The 18,673-nt window shown below is 34.5% G+C and overlaps 1 long non-coding RNA gene across 1 annotated transcript in view; it reads right to left on the reverse strand.

Moving 5' to 3' along the window:
- Positions 1-18,673, reverse strand: part of LOC127866698 (uncharacterized) — a 194,114-nt gene that overhangs the window by 167,147 nt on the left and 8,294 nt on the right. The gene's annotated exons all lie outside the window — the stretch shown is intronic.

Here is an 18,673-nt window from a genome sequence, read left to right on the forward strand (position 1 = left end):
CCTTTTATTATTGTTTAATTTGAGTTACAATGCTATGACGTTAAATTTTATTTACACTTAAATGTATTATGAATATTGCTGGGCCAAGTGTGAGGTTGAGCGCTCTATAACCAGGTTTAAACCCCCAATGCTTTGCATTGACCGTTCCAAGGCGGTGACCCCAGCTTTATTCATATTTTGTGTTTATGTTGGTTTGTATTGTGCTGTATTGTGCTGTTTTGTACTGTTTGGGCAATCGGTCACTTGCCTTAAATAAAGGACCAACTAATTGTTTTTAATGAAAATTCAATACTGCTCCAGCAGCTGGAGTTTCACTTCTTTATACTGCTTAACTTTGGAAAAGGCATCTGATTGTGGCTGATCCCATACAAATTCAACGTCTTTTTTCAGAAACGTTCTCAATGGGCTTGTTATTTCAGCCAAATTTGGGGCAAATTTCTGCAGATAAGTAACCATACCCAAAAATGTTTCAAGTTTCTTTGGGGCTTCTACATTGACACATGCCTCAATCTTAGTACAGTCTGGTTTCAGTCCAGATGACGTGACCAAAGAATGGTACTTCGGACAATCCAATACGACATTTGTCTGCATTAAATTTTATGCCATTTTCACGTGCACGTTGAACCGTAGCAATGAGATTTCTGTCATGCTCAATTCTTGTACGTCCACTTATTAATATGTCGTCAACTATTGTGCGTGCACCTGTCAGGTCCTCGAATATCTCATCAATTTTCTGTACAAAAATGTCCTGAGATGATTTTATCCCAAAAGGAAGTCGAAGAGATAACGATATCTGCCAAATGGGGTACTGAATGATGTCAGGTAGGATGACTCATCGTCAAGCCTTATACTCCAGTAAGCATGTGTAATGTCTAATAGACTGAAATATTTGCATTCGGCTAACTGTGACGTCACGTCGTCAAGTGTTGGCATAGGATAATGTGGTCTACGAAAAGCGTCATTCAGTGCTTTTGGGTAAAGACATATTCTTAACTGTCAAGTGTTCGGCTGTTCAACCCCTACAAGTGAATTTACCCAGTCTGTGGGTGTATTGACCTTAGCAATTATGTCATTGTTTTCCATTCTGTCTAGCTCCTCGTGTAGTTTATTGTGTAATGCCTCCGGAACTCTCATAAGAGGATTAAGGACTGGTACAGCATCTGGCTTCAAATGAAGCTTGCAAGTGTCAGGGATGACGCCGATACCTTCAAAAAGGTCTTAGTAATCTGGTAACACACTTTCTGTATGTAACTCTTGGGATGGGCTATCAACAGTACATGGCAGCTGAATTAACCCTCGATCTGTTGAATTTCTCAGGCTTAAGAGAGGTACCGACGGGGAATCTACAACATGAAACCACGTGTTCACAGTTTTGTATTTGTGTGAACATCGCAACTCGATTTTCCCTACAACTGGAAGTCTCTTGCCCGTATATGCAGTCAAAATGTCAGTAGAGGGTTCCAATGGGGAGTGAATGTTCAGACCATTAAACTCTTTCTTCGGCAGAATGTTTACTGAACTTCCAGTATCATTTTTTAAACTAATGGGTCATTGATTAGGGCCAATTGGGAGACGTACAATTGCACGATCGGTAGAACAAAATGTGCTGACCGTGTCAATATTGAATCCATGTACATCCGCTATTACATCATGACTTATTGTGTCATTGTCCACAGTGTGTATATTTTTGTTGACGATGCTGCTTCATCATACCATGAAAAAATTCTTCACAATGGCGACATATGTAAAAGACCGCGCCAGTCCGATTGGGATAGCTCGAGTTTTCTAATCGGCATATCTCGCTGATTAACATTGATTACATTCTCCTAGCAGGGTTGTCGTTCGTGCCTCAACATACAACAATGGCCGCGCCCATGAGAGAATGTTCACGCTCGTGTCAAAACTTCCTTACATCATAAATCGGCTTGTTTGGCTATTTAGAAACTGTCATTTATGATATATGAGTTATTTATTAACTAAATCTCCGCTTATATCAACAATGGATTGAATTTGAAGTATTCGATGTGAATGAAGGACTATCTGGATTTTGAAAGATTGCACGGATTGACACGGTAAAACTGGCGTACTGGTATTTTTAGTTATCAATTTAAGTCGTATTTTGATTTATAAATTGTATAAGAGCATTTTGCGACTTATTGAACGACTATGATACCCGATATCAATATATCATATGGGATTTGCAGATAACCAAGCAGTCCTGAAAACATTCATTACAAAGTCTATACTCAAATTATTGGTTTGTATTATTTCTTCTTTCTATTTCAGTATTTGATATCATTTATAAGTCAAATGAACTGTGTCACAGTAAAAGAGACATAAAGGCGATTGTAGCCAGTTTGGATCCAGATCAGCCTGCAGTCGCTTGAAAGCTGTTTGCTTAAAAGCGGTTTTCTGGCAATAACAAATAGTTTAATTGCATACTGATTAGACTTCCCTTTTCCTGTGACCTGGCTCAAATAATAGTATTGTCATTAATCAAATGATTTTATTTAGAACATTAATCAAGTGTTATTTTCTGGTCCCTCTGGATCAATGACTCCAGCACTTTCTTGTTGAGAATTGAATACTGAGTCTGCTTAAGGCGATGCAAGGGGGCGTGAGAGATGTTGCATCTTCCATTATCTCTCATTAACCGACTCAATAAAACCGATCGGCAATATTTGACTTAATTTTTGGATTGGTTGCTCTAGAGGGATCAAAAAATTTGAGAATCTGCCTTAAAGCCTAGTGGTAGAGTGTCCTCTTTGATTGCAGGAGGTTGTGCTGCGGGTTTGATCCCCAGAAGCATCATTGAAAACTAGCCAACTTTGTTATCTAAAAGGCTGCTAAACCTGATATACTAAGATAATGTGAATTTTCTCTCACATGATGGTCATCAGTTATATTATATAAAAACTCACAGCAGTAGTTAACAATGGGACAATAATTAATGAACGCATCTTTCATTTGACTTTGAGTTTGACATGGCCTAGATTGAAATATGTGACTTGACTTTACCAGCACTCTTGTGACAGAGCTAAAGTGTAAATGTACCATTGAAGATCACCTAAATCAAGATTTGCTATTATAAAAGTGTGGACATTTTTAAGCTTGTGACAAGTGACAAGTTGTGTGCCTCCATAGCTCAGTGGATAAGGCGCTTGCTGAAATCCAGAGGTCTCGGGTTCGATCCCGGGTCGGGGCACATACATGCCAGTCATGTTTCAGCGGAATGCTGACTGACAAATAAAGGCTTAGCTCGGCATTAAGACGTGTTTGTTTTAAGGCATTAAGTAAGCAAAAAGGGTCATTACCGAGTGGCCACAACTGATGTATGACTGTTTTAAAACAAGAACAATCAGTGTCCGATATAGATTTCATTACATAGTTCAATACAAATTAATTTCAGGAGCCTGGTAACAGTTTAGCGTTAATGTTACCAATGTTTCAGACCAGGGCATTGATTTTAAAATCTAGGACATGCATGGTCAGATGATGTCATTAAAGATTATACATTTTTTCAAACATATAACAATGTAAACATGTATCTGTAACTAATGTAGATGTTGTAAATAGTAAAATGCACTTAGTCAGAAGGCATTTGACTTGTCTGCTGGTGCGTTGGCACACCAGGTGGCTCTGGTGCAATGGTTTGATGGACTGCTTGGATTATTTATATACTTATAAGGTAATTACCTTATATACAGTATATCAAACTGTATTATTTCAAATATGTTTGCATCTAGTATACTTATATTGATAATATTTACAAAATAAATGTATATGAATGATAAACTTGACGGAAATCATTTAAATGATACTGAAATCATGACAGTACTTTATACTGATAATTATTTAATATATGTTGCTTGATACAATCATGTACATCTATATCAAATGAGAAACAGTCTTGACAAAGTAACGTAGTCAAATAATAGAAAGTAATGGATGTCAAAAATTCAATGACGCTCCTCTAAACATAATACGGTAGTTAAAGTTAGATTTAATAGTTCAATTACTCAATACTTAAAAGAACTTAGTATGAGCTATTACTTATGTCTCAAAATTCAAAGGTTCAATACAAAGTTACTATTGTTAATGTTAAATTTTACTTTTTGAAGAAAAACGTGATATATGTTACCTCCTTAAAGATTTGACTTAGAATGATTTTTGTGACCAAAATTTGGTCACTTTATATAGCCGCGGCGTTCCACTTGTGACCAGAAATTGGACACTGTGGCCAAAATTGGTCACTGTGACCAAATATTGGTCACTGTGTGACAAACAACGGGTTAAAATGGCAAGTTACAAACATGAATTTATTTATATGAAATGGGATCTGTGAAAAGTCAGATCGATATGCATATGCTTACTTGTTATGTTTGTTAAAACGCACTGACTATTGGAATGATGATGCCAGAACAAGTATTTACAGAAAAGGTAAAACATTAGATTAAAAAAACCCAGTTCATAATTTATCAGTAGATTAAATTTGTACTTAAATATTATTTTTTAGTGTTAAAAAGCTATAGTACAAATGTTCATGCTAGATGAATTAAGAGCCTTAGTCAAGCTGTATTTAAACATTTTTAAATGGTAAAATGTTCTGAAATGTACACATTTTCTCTTGAGCACTGACCAGATATAAAATGTATACCATTTAACCACTTTTGTATGAAGCCCTGACCAGATCTCAAATTTTTATCCCGTTTCTCTGGCACCCTGGTCATCTCCTGTTGATCACTTAACAAAGACCTATCAAAATGGCAAATTATATGCAAAGCAGTTCATTATATTCAATGGTTGAATGAAATACTTCAGAAAATAATTGACATCCTTTTCACATGAAAATTTAACTTTCACAGTCATGGAAAAAGAGCCTGCACAACACAGATCAAAAATACTTTTTATTTGTGGATGACCCCATATCTTGATACTCTATGTGCATAAATATCTCAAGTCTTCATGAAATCAGGACATAATATTATGTACTGAATTGACCTGGCTATAGTTATCAGATTATTATAAGCTCAATAAGTATATTTATATCACTATTTATGCTTTGTGTATTGTAAACATATATACACAATCATGCAGTTTCATGATAGCAATAAATAATAACAAAGCCACCCATACTATAAAGGCCATTGGCAAAGCCTATGGTAAAAAATGTGAACACATTGAGTGTAATCGCCCTCTCGTGCCACCAAGTTCAACACATTGACAGGTTGTCATTTTTGTCAGTTCCACTTTCACTTTCATTTTGTGATATCAAACTATCAACAATTATGTGGCTGAGAAAAATATCGCCATTGCTTATTTAATATATGTTATGTACATTTCTTCAATAAACTTACATCAATAAATGATTTTCTTCATTAATTCAAACATTCCTGACAGGCTACCACTTTGTTTACATATTTCGCTTGCATTTTGACGCGCGTAGGTAGGGCCGCATTACCGCTTACGAATGTGTATGGCGTACCATTTGTGTCGAAAGTCAACAAGATTTACTAGGTGACAAGCGAAATGTACGTCAAAGTACACTTTTGTATGAAATACACTTCAAAGTATATATTTGTACGTCGAAGTACAATTTGTACTTCGACGTACATGTTTGTACTTCGACGTACATATTTTCTGAACAGCCAATCAAAACACTTGTCTCTTGAGCCGCTGTTCCTTCAGATTTATTCATAATAAATGTTTAAAATCTCTTTTACATTGAGGACTAAATAAATAAAAATTTCAAAATTGAAAAAAAAAAACAAAGAAGTTTAAAGTATTTAATGCATTGAAATAGATTATATACCCATTTGATGAAGATTCAATGTTACCTATTTAGCTCACCTGATTGCTCAGGTGAGCTTTTGTGACCGGTCTTTGTACGTCGTTTGTCCGTCCGTCCGTTAACATTTGCTCGTAAACACTCTATAGGCCACATTTCTTGTCCCATCTTCATGAAACTTGGTCAGAAGCTTTGTCCCAATGAAATCTCGGCCGAGTTTGAAACTGGGTTGTGCCGGGTCAAAAACTAGGTCACTAGGTAAAAAAAAAGAAAAACCTTGTAAACACTGTAGAAGTCACATTTCATGCCCAATCTTCATGTAACTTTGTCAAAATGTTTGTCTTAAAGATATCTTGGTTGAGTTCAAAAGTAGTTCCGATCTGTTAAAAAACATGGCCGCCAGTGGGCGGGGCAGTTTTCCTTGTTTGGCTATAGAGAAACCTTGTAAACACTCTTGAAGTCACAATTTTTGCCCAATTATCATGAAAGTTGGTCAAAACATTGGTTCAATTGATGTCTCGGACGAGTTTGAAAATGGTCGAGATCGGTGAAAAAACATGGCCGCCAGTGGGCGGGGCATTTTTCTCTATATGTATATAGTGGCAGTTTTCCCTATTTGGCTATAGAGAAACCTTGTAAACACTCTAGAAGTCACAATTTTTGCCCGATCATCATGAAAGTTAGTCAAAACATTGGTTTTATTTATATCTCAGACGAGTTTGAAAATGGTCGGGATCGGTGAAAAAACATGGCCGCCAGTGGGCGGGGCATTTTTATCTATATGTATATGGTGAAAACATGTGAACACAGTAGAAGTCACATTTTTGGCCCAATTTTCATGAAATTTGCTCAGAACATTTGTTTCCTTGCAGATGAAATAATGATGAAACTTGACCAGGATGTTTGTCTGGACAATATCTAGGTCAAGTTTGACATTTGGTAAAGATTGAATAAACCGACTCCTATTAGGTGAGCGAACTAGGGCCATCTTGGCCATCTTGTTTAAAATTAAAATTATCAAGCATAGTGTGAGTATTTATTGACCATGCGAGGCAGAATATCATTGTCCTGCGCATTATTGTGTAGGAACTTGCCAACGGTAACCAAACAGTAACCAAACGATTACAGTACAGTACATCAGTAGCTGTTCTCTGATGTTGTTGTCGTTGGCGATGCGGTTGCATCGGTCTCTGGTGCACTGGCCTGGATCGGCACGCCTCTATTTCGTTGTTCATGGAGCGCAGCTGCACCCTTGAGTACTCCAAACTTTGCGCAGTCTGTAAAATTTGAGTGGGGTATCAATATGTGACACATAGTTTTTAAGAGAGTTATGAACGCACACACAAAAACCTGACATAGATATACCTACATTTTGGAGACGAAGTGACTTTTTTTGCATACATAACATAATCCGGAAAACTATTCAAACTGTTCAGGTCATGTTCATACCATGTTTCAAGTAAGCAATATATTGTGAATGTTTTTAAATAATCAATAAAAACTTAAATCCATTTTTTTAAACTTATGTGGTGTGGATAAATCACTCAAATACTTCTGACACCATGTTTCTTGTGTTTATGTAATGCGTAGTTGTTATTTCACTCATGTGAATAATCATAGTAACAAACACTTATGTGCGCTATACTATTTAATGATGTTGCTACGTTGGTGGCTCAAGTGAGACTAGCTTATCAGCTCACTGTACAATAGTTGAGACTAGCTTATCAGCTCACTGTACAATAGTAAGGTTATTCAAGCATGAATTAATCTATAGTCTGTATCCAGTAACACTTAGCAACACTGGCTAAGTCCCAAACAGGACAGTGAGACACGTATAGTAAGACACAAATAGTTTTACAATACTTGAACAATATGTGCTGTCTGAAAACGTGATTTTGTGCCAGTAAACATGTTGTTTAAAATGCTTTCTCAACTAGGCTTATGAGCCTCTTCAGCCGCTTGGTGGAGCGATGTTGATAAACATATTGGGCTTACCTTACAATGGCTCACTTTTTCAATCATCACGTTTGAGTCAGTAGTTATGCACATGTGGAAATTGTGTTAGCGGCGATGTGGACGCCATATTGAATGTTTAAGTTGCGTAATAGACTTACATCATTTTTAATTATCTCATTGTATTCTTAGTCCCCTAAAACCTTAGTATAGACACCAAAAATCATCAAATTTGAGTGGATAGTCACATAGTTGTCTTCATTTATAGGTATCGGCGGCCATCTGTTATAAAGGTCCTCCAACCCTACCAAGATCAGTAAAAATACCATTTGTTGAATTTATTTCATATATATTGACCCGACTGAAATCGGAATATTCAGAAGTTCAGAATATGAAAAACACACTGTGAATTCAGCAAACACTCCTTTTGTCATCGTGGTTCACATTCAATTTTGACAACATATGTTATTAAATAGTTTAATTGTTTGTGTTAGTAACCGAGCCTTGGTCGAGCTTACTTCATGCGATATTCTGGATGAGATAAATTAAATGTGGTAAGAAATCACAACGATCTTTTAAGCGCATTTATGCTCTTTAACGACTCAAACTAATTTAACGCAATCTGATACTTTCTAATAGCGTGTAACTGACGTGATGTCGGTTAACGTTGAAGATTTCATGTCGCCAAAATAACGTTGTACGATTGGTCCGATTTTTCATATAAAGAAAATGTTAAGTTGCCACATGTTAAAGACACACATATTTGTACTTGTTGTTTTGTGCGGGAAACACTGTTAAACATGTGGGAACTGAAAAATAATAGTATATGTTAGTGAAATTTATGTCGCCTAGCTTAATACACCTTTTGAATTGTGAAATATCATTAGTCGATAGATTCTAGTGACTTTTTGGATGACTATGAACGCTGCATTCATTTTATACACGATGCATCCACACATATATGGATTGTATATAGGTTAAGGATAAATATAAAGTTTATCTATAGACAGATAGAAACATGGCCGCGAGAAACGTGTCGTAGCATTAGCTTGATCTTTGTAGTCGACACCGTGCGTTTATATATTAGGAAAAAATCATGTCAGTCTGTAGATCTACACTTAATCTACATAACACAAACGTGCAAGTTCGTGGTTTGCCTTGCCGTTATAATGTCATGGATAAAAGCATAAGGGGTGTGATTTTAGAGTCGCATGAGGGCAGAAAAATGGCATACCCCTTTAACAGGGTTTAATAAACCTCTTCGCTGTACATAGATATAACAAAGTTAATATCTCTTTATTAAATTATTTAGCCATTGACAAGGAGATAATTCTGAATGGACAACTAATCATACCCCTGAAGCATACACTGTTTCTGTTTGAACAATGAGAATAAATCAATAAATACATGAAAAGGAGAAGATTAATTTATATAACAGTTATTAATTGAATCAATGCTTCATCTAAAGTGAACGTTCAATTTTTATAAAACAACTACTGTACACACATAGTAAAGTGTGTCATGTTGCACCACACTTTGTTGTCAACCATACTTAACGTACACCTTTGGAACGGACTATGCTATCAACCAGATTGCTACCCGCAAAACATAATGTTGGCCCCTAGATCAGAGTTTTCACTCACACTTATATTTGAAGTATAACACAATTTTAATGTAAAAGAGGCAGAAAATTTCCAATCAAGATACACATGACTGTGTTGAAAGCAAAACAAAATGGCAACACTAAAACAGCGGTGGAAGATTGACAGAATTTGAACCAATGGAGCCTGCAGCATTGTGAATGTGTAGGACGAGATATTTTTCGAATGTTAAAATAATAGAACGAACGAAGACCTTCAGCCAACCACTTTAAAGGGAATTCAGGGAAGCTGAAACTGCATATTTCTGCCACGTTTATAAACTGCATTACTATTTATGGATATTTCTCTTCACTACGTACCGATATTAACATCAATAGCGACTTGCTTTGCATTGACCGTTCCAAGGCGGTGACCCCAGCTTTATTATTTTATGTGTTATGTATGTTGTTTTGTATTGTGTTGTTATGTACTGTTTTGGAAATCGGTCACTTGCCTTAAATAAAGGACCAACTAATTGTTTATAATAAGATTTCAATACTGCTCCAGCAGCTGAAGTGTCACTTCTTTATATTCAATTTCACAACATTTTGATGTGTGCTGCGTGGATGCAGTAGCGTGTATCCCCGTACACATCCTCGATGTTGTTATATTTTCAGCCTTCAGATGCTGGTAGCGGTATTGTTATTTTTATTATTTTTAGAAACCTTGTTTAAGACCTTTCTTATATTTAGATTCTTATACATTCTCTGTATTTATAAAGTAAACTTGTATGTTCATCCATTGAGAGTTATGCAGGTTATACTGAATTTTTACAGACCATTATCTGACAAGCTGCCTTTTACTCTTTTATGTATGTTGACTTGGCAATGTGTAGTAATGTAACTATAAGATTGGTGGTTTCGCTAAATTATAAAACTATGAACAGATTAATAACAAAAAACCCTAAAGTTGTTCTCTCCCCATTAAAAATTCCGATTGCACGTAGTATTCATTTGCCGTTTAATTATATACAATTACTTTTTTCTAAACCTACAGTCAAAATAAGTTTACTTCGAACATCTTTCATTGGAGATACGTTGCGGCAGAGTTCTAGTTCGCAGCGTAATCAAGCTCCGTGTAATCGGTATCCTACAATAAATAAATGCAACTCCAGGAAGTGTGTATGTTGCAAGTTGTTAAATATGTCCTCTTTTATTCTTTCATCTGTTAATAACCGCAAATTTTCAGTTAACAACAACAACAGCTGTTGTTGTTGTTGTGCGCCACTTATAGCTGATCTTTTTCGGCATACGCTGTATTAAGCCAGCTTTTCACTTCTCCTGACCATTGTAAGTGTCCAATAAAATTCAAATAAAATTTCCCGCGGCTAGGTACGAATGAATACACTTCATTTATTCCATTGGCTGATTTGAGTATTCCACCAGAACATCGGAAACATATCCGCGTCTTTGTAACACTGTTTTACTGCATGAAACAATTTTATTTCTAATGAAAAGGCTTAATAGATAGAACAGTTTTACACTCAATTCTCGACATCAATACAGTTTGTGCGTACACCTTTTATTTTCAGAGAATTACCAGCGCCATGCGTTTATATTTAAAGGCTATGTTCTCATATTTAGTACTCACTTCCATATTCTTGTCAACATGTTAACATGTAAAAGTATAAAGAGCAGTGGAAGCGAGGCCTTACTTTAATATATTGCATTTCAACCCGGGTCAATTCGCGGCCGGTGTATGAATGTCAGAGTTTATATACAGGTCATCACCGGAGTTCGCGGCCAGTAAAATAATAGTAATATAATAAATACGCTATACGTGAACTAGGTGACCTGGAATTTTCTTTAGACCAGAAATATGTAGATTCTTAATGTGTTTTCAACAATACAATGATAAATATTATTTTTGATTAATTTAACAATAATTATTCCACCATATTGACCAATGTATTAAGCATGAGCGCGATGATTATCGATACTGTTAATAATCGAATCAAATAGCAATGCCCGACAAACCACTAAAACAGGTTTGTTCGAAGAACGCGCCTATAAATACGGATACTTCTTGTGTAGCCGGTTGACTCGTATGTTTTAATTTCACTTCCATTCTTCTTTTGGTTTTCTGTTTTGTATCTATAGGTTTATGACCAGCAATATGTAATAATGTAAAATAAGCAGCGAAAACTCCGCGTAACATCCCGTACTGCGTGTGATGCAGCTAAGAACTGCACAGAAAGACATTCGCTATCCTTGATCCCATTCATTGAACTATCAACGCCGTATATCTTTTTTAAAGATATTTCTTGTTTATATTGTTATGAATGCGATTTTATGTTAGAATTATCTTAAACTAAACAACTAGATTTAATTCAATGTTTTAACCTTACTAGCAGGTACATTGATGACATACTTAATTTAGATAACCCATTCTTTGAACAATATATTCACAAAATCTACCCAAATGAATTAGTCTTAAATAAATCGTGTAAATCCAATACAGACGCTGCGTATTTAGACTTACATCTTACTATTAATAATAATATGATCAAAACTAGTTTATACGACAAACGGGACGACTTTTACTTTGAAATTGTAAATTTTTTGTTCCTAGATGGCAACATCCCTAAAGGTCCATCCTATAGTATTTACATTTCGCAGTTGGTACGTTATGCCGGAACATGTTCATGTATTAAAGATTTTAATGATCGTAATCGTATATAAACAAAGAAATTGCTAAAACAAGGTTTTCTGTATCATAACCTTAGAAATAAATTCGCTGAATTTCACTCAAAGTATGGTGATTTAATTTCTAAATATAATGTTTCTTTAAAATGGCATTTAACTAATGGACTTTCACACCCATCATTTTATGGAGATGTTTTGAAGCATGTTCGCAAATTAAAATATCTTAAATGAATGTTAACATTAAAGTTTTCAATTTAATAAACTCATTTGTATCAAAAGGATATGATGTTAACGTACTTAAAAACACGTGCTTGTTAGTTTTCGATTCACTATATCTTTCTTCTCTTAAAATTTGGAATATTTAATAGTATTACCATTTTATACGTTTGATTCTTAAATATTAAATCACCTTAGCTGGTTTCATTGGTTATTCAATTTTACAGTACCACCCCTTTAATATTTTTATTTTTGGCGTCGCACCGGAGTGTGGCAACTGGTATGTAATGCTTTTTTTCGCTTATGGGAGGAGAAGTTATTTTACGGATCAATGTATATTTTTTTGTTTTAAGAATATCTTGCACAGTTGTGATTTTTGCATGTAAATTAGTGTAAATAAGTTACTGCATTTGTTCCTATTACATTTATTTCAACATTTATTGCCAATAATGCAAAGCTAATGGTTTTAATTAATAACTGATCCACAACTGATCACAGGGGAAAGATCACAGGGACTGGGCAAATACGCGAAACTTTCTGGCTTTGTATAAAAACAAATGATGTTTAGTATAAAAACAAAACATAATCAAAATCTATTTATTTTGTGATTTTTCTAATTTGCTTATTTAGTGGAGAATCAATGTAGTACGATATTTGACGACCTATCGCGCAAGCAAGTTTATTGGAAGGCGTAGTGGTACGAAAACATACAATGTATTAGTTTATTAATAGACATATAATAACGATCGCTATACACAACTTCACCAAATAGCAGTACATATGTGAATGTCAGCCGGAATAGCTCAGTTGGGAGAGCGTCAGACTGAAGTTGTTTACGCAACAGTCATCTAAAGGCCCCCGATTCAATCCCGGGATCCGGCATGAACGAAACAGTTCGGCGGCTGACAATTTTTTCAGCCAGGTTAATTAATATAATAAAGCTTTATTTTATGTAGACATTTTAAAATCCATTTTACTACGATTTGACATTTTTATTAAAATTAATGGATGCAACGTGGTGACAACGTTAATTAAAATTTCTTACATCACTTAAATATCTTATAAAAATACACGTGTTTTTATATTAACAAAAAAATGCACACAACACATCTATTATCCATGTATTTTTATGGTTGTCTTTGTCTATCATAGGCCCTAAGTACTATCCCTACCACATATAGAGCGCGAAGCGCGACACGTATTATTGATTGTAACAATGAGTTGCGATAAAGGAAGCAGCCGCTTATCAAGGAGAAGCTTTGTCCCAGCAACCCGTTTCCCTAGAGTCAAGCACTCCTCGGAGTTTTTTTTTTAAGAACCACATATAGATCGCGAAGCGCGACACATATTACTATCCTGATGGTATGGGCCCTTTAGCATTAATCGACCATTACGTCCATAGTTATCTTCCTTAGAATTTGAGAAATTTTGAAATCCTTGTTCGAAGTCCAAAATTTTCATCCGATTGTTCCCAAACTTGCACAGGTTTTTTTATCAACGAGGACCCAACCCAAACTCTATATGAGCAATATCGGACCATAAGTCCAGAATTATGTCTCTTTGAATTTAAAAATAAAAGTGAAAACTGCTTGGTTAGGTGATTATGTCAACATTTTTCATCAGATTATTTCCAAACTTACAGTGTCTTCATAACAATGAGCATTTTTACCTCATTTAAAATGAGAAACATCGGGAAAATAAGACCAGAATTTTTTTCTATTAAATTTGACAAAATAAACAATTTCCACTTGTTTAAAAGATTTCACAACTTTCGTTTAAATCTTTCCAAACGTGTTAAGTGTGTTTATATCAGTATTACTCGAACCCTATTGAAAATGATGAATATCGGAGCAATAATTCTATTATGATCTTTTACTGAATTTCAAAGTATTGTGAAATGCAGCTTCTTTATGCAATTTAAATTTTTCATTTAAAAAAAATCAAACTTGTACAGTGTTTTCATATCAATGAGTACTCAATCCCTATCGTAAATGAGCAACGTAAGAATAAGTTCAGAATCATCTCCCCTTGAAGTTGAGAGAAATATGAAATTACGCTTACAAGATGAAGCAGATTTTTTAAAACCTACACAGTTCTGTTCCATTAATGAAAACACAAAATCATAGATAATGGTTATTTGGGAGTAATAACACAACATCATAAATAATGGTTATTTGGGGTTATAACACAAAATCATAGATAATGGTTATACCAGTATCTTTTTCTATTTTGTTTAAAATAATCGGCCAATATATTAATATTTACAGTAGAAAAAAATCGTTCCATGTAACTTAATTGAGTGCCTTTTACACTGAAATTCCCGACGCCCTTTGATGCTTTGCATCAATACTTATCTTGAAATGTTACAGTACTGCCCCTGGATTTTGTTTACGTCATCGTGTCTTCGCTTAACAATTACGTCATATGATACTCTCTCTCTCTCTGTTCCTGGCTACATTGATTTTTATGACGTCATCGCTTTTATAATGCTTCATACCACATACTTTAACTTTTTTAATCTACATGCATAGGTCATTGAGTTAAAAACGTTCAATTTTAAATATATTTTCTCTCTAACAGGCGTTTCTTGTTTGAATTATTTTGTTGCAGTCACATAAACAACCAAGCTATGCAATATGGATCTTTTACACCCATTATTGCTGCTTTTTCCTGTATGTGCGCGATGATGATCTGAAATATTAACTTCATGACGCTATATTCTAAAATCTTTTTCTATAAAGAAGGAATGTAGTTGATACTTGTTCGTAGTTTTATTTCATCGTTCCTCAAAAGGTTGTAACTCTGTTGCTCTGGTATCTTTTCTACTATTGAGTAATTAAATGGTAATTAAATTGAATGCGTTTTAATTTCCTTCTACTATTGTTTTATTTGAGTTACAATGCTATGAGGTTAAATTTTATTTACACGTAAATATATCATGAATATTGCTGGGCCAAGTGTGAGGTTGAGCGCTCTATAACCGGTTTAAACCCCCAATGCTATGCATTGACCGTTTTAAGGCGGTGACCCCAGCTTTATTCTTATATGTGTTTATGTTGTTTTGTAGTGTGCTGTTTTGTGCTGTTTTGTGCTGTTTTGTACTGTTTGGGCAATCGGTAACTTGCCTCAAATAAAGGACCAACTAATTGTTTATAATAAGATTGGAATACTGCTCCAGCAGCTGATGTTTCACTTCTTTATATTATGTTAACATAGAAGTATTGTTACGTTCATATTTTTTTCTTGAAATATGTATTTTTATTTTTTATTTTAAAAAGGTGTAAAGTCTACTTAAATGTAATATAGCATAACAAGCTTATTTTAAATGTATGCTATCATCTAACATACTATTATGTTTTTAAATGGAATGCATATTGTTTGACACCACAACATATTTAACAATGTTCAATACATTGAAGAAACACAACAACAATGCCTTTGCAGGAGATGACAGGTGTCTAGTGAAGCAACATCTACAGTATGAAAGCAGACACCCGCTGACAAGCCTGCGTCCTGACAGTGGGTTTTAAACATGGGCTAGTCATATAGACCACGGTGAAGATCGATTCTGGTTCGTTAATCACCAAATTAGTTTAAACAAACTTTGCCAGATAGTAAAAACCTTGAGTAAAAGTCCTTAATTAACAGAAAGACATGTACACCATTATGGTGATTGACATAAGTCATTTCCCTTCTGCTCGTAGGTTGTGCACCCACTAAAGTCGTTCAGGTTGCTGAGCATAAAAACGTCATGGTAGTCAACAGCTGTCACAGCTTGACTATTCATCGGAAGCAACAGATGGCTAACATCATACACAAGAATTTTTTTACACGCACGGTTTAAATTTTTAATGAAACATGACTTGATGTTGATCATAATAATGAGTAATGGTGAAGCCCTGCAATTTTTCCAAGCAATGGATTCTGTAGTAGAGCAGACATTGAAACAAATAAAACCAATATAAAGATACAAAGGACTTGCAGGATGCTCACAGTCCAGGTGGTTTATGGAAACACCAAATATCGCCTTGCCAACTGTTCTCGCTAAACACATTCACTGGTGCAGTGACAGTAATTTTTAGAATTGATGCAAACTTAAAATTTGTGACAACAGCATGCATATGTTCACATAGAGTTCTATTGCATTCAGCAAATTGAATCATAAATTTGTTGAGCATATTTTGTTAATTGTTGTAATCGTATATTTATGTCATTTTCTTATACACATTGGTTTTCGTATTATCTTTTTCAAGTTATTTCCGATTTTTATATGAAAGTAACCTACAAAGCTGTGTATAAAAAATATTTGCACAAGAAAGTACGTAATAAATATTCTTATGTGTGTTTTTCTTTTTCAATCTTATGATTTTTTAAAATCTTATTTCAGATTCTTATTAAATAAAAGAATTAAAAAATAGTTTATTAAAACACTTTAGGACATAAATAGTCGATGGCGTTCGGTTCTTTAAATCAATTTTCTATTATATGAATTATTGAAATATTATCACTTATTGTTTGAAACGCCATTATCTTAAACTTAGGTTATTGCGTTTGTTGTTAAGTTTGAGGTTATTGTTATGTATGTTACCGGTATGTCAGATATGTTTTTATCTTAAAACAAGAAGACTTATAGTTTCTTAAGAAACATTTTTCCTGCAGAAAGTGTTCTACAGTATATAGTTTAAGCTCTTTTTAAATCGAACATGTAACGGTTACAATTTGGTTATTATTTTTATATATCTTCTTTTGAAAGCGATTGATATCCAAACAGTTGAACGCTTTTGTTTTGTTTTTGATAAGATCTAACGGAAGGTATTTGACTTCGGTTATCTTTATCTTAAGAAAGCACTAACAACATGGAAATACCGAACGATTGACAACCAGAACGATTTCGAAGAAGTGACATATTTACGGAAACCGACGACCCGACTGAACACGCGGACGAATTAAATTAACACCAGACAAAATCGACCGCATAGAAAAACGGATCGGGCATTACCTTGACAAACTTTCCGGATCTTGGGTTGCAATTAATTATGGATATTTTTAGGTGGACACTGCCCTAGTTTCAAGGATCGGTACCAGAGTCACTGACAAACTGTGTGACCTGATATACCGAATAATTTTACATTCGCGACAACGCACAACACTTAATCAATCATAAAACAAAATTTGTTTAAATTAATTCGCTGCGTTTCCATTCGTTATTGCGGCAATGCGGACCAATGTTCGCAAAATTACTCCCCATAAACACGGGTAGAAATATGTGATCACAAAGGAATTTATGATTTGTACACAAAATATTATCTTATCTTCACTAGTTTTGTGTATACCATAAAAGAGATCCGTTTATTTATATCTACATCCTGATTCCAAATAGGTCTTTATAAAGTATGTTTGAATATTGAATATAATCTGATTGTGTGAAAGAGGCGCCTGTACGTAATTTTATCTTATTGCTAATAATTGGATCCATTATTTTATATGAATTATTTTGTATACTATTAATATTGCATACATATTATTTGATGAAATCATGTTTTAGGTGATTTCACCAGCATACATGTCACATAGCCTTGAAGCAACAATTATACGCACGTATACTTAATTATTTGGAGGCATATCAATATTGTAACTGGATATTCTTACATACAATGATTAGTTACCATTGCGATTTAATGTTGTTCATGCATGTTATTGTTTCTCATGTACACGTTTAAATTTGAAAAGAATATTAATTTAACAAACCGGATGTGCAAATATATTATGTACATTTTATAGTTGATCATAACTGTAATTTAAGTAAACTTGTTCGGCTCACAGGATGTAAGATGAAATCTGATCTCTATCCAGGCTGGAAGTTCCTCATGACGCCCTACCTGCATCCAGGTGAGTACTTCTCCGATGAACCCAGCATCCAAAAATCAGTGTTTACCGTGCTAATTAGTTTCTGATAATGCATACATTATCGTGTGTTTTAGTGACTTTGATGTACAATCATATAATTGAACAAAAAACATATAGTAAATATAAATTATTTGTACTTGGATCCCCACAACAACAGAGGTATAGCGACGCATATGCAAAGACAAAATATGTTATTGACAGAACATTCAGAATAATGAAGCGGCGGTTTCATGTTCTTTATTGAGATTCATTAATATTATAGTAAGTCAAGTGTCAATTAGCATTATAATCTTCATGTTGGTCACGCAATATACCAAATATGCTCTGAATTGAGTAAGCTACATTGCAAAATATTAACTTATCGTTTGTAAACATTTAGGTTATTATGAATATAAAGAAGTGAAACTCCAGCTGCTGGAGCAGTATTGAATTTTCATTAAAAACAATTAGTTGGTCCTTTATTTAAGGCAAGTGACCGATTGCCCAAACAGTACAAAACAGCACAATACAAACCAACATAAACA

Source organism: Dreissena polymorpha, chromosome 2, assembly GCF_020536995.1.
Source record: "Dreissena polymorpha isolate Duluth1 chromosome 2, UMN_Dpol_1.0, whole genome shotgun sequence".
In the NCBI taxonomy this organism is placed as follows: Eukaryota; Metazoa; Mollusca; class Bivalvia; order Myida; family Dreissenidae; genus Dreissena; species Dreissena polymorpha.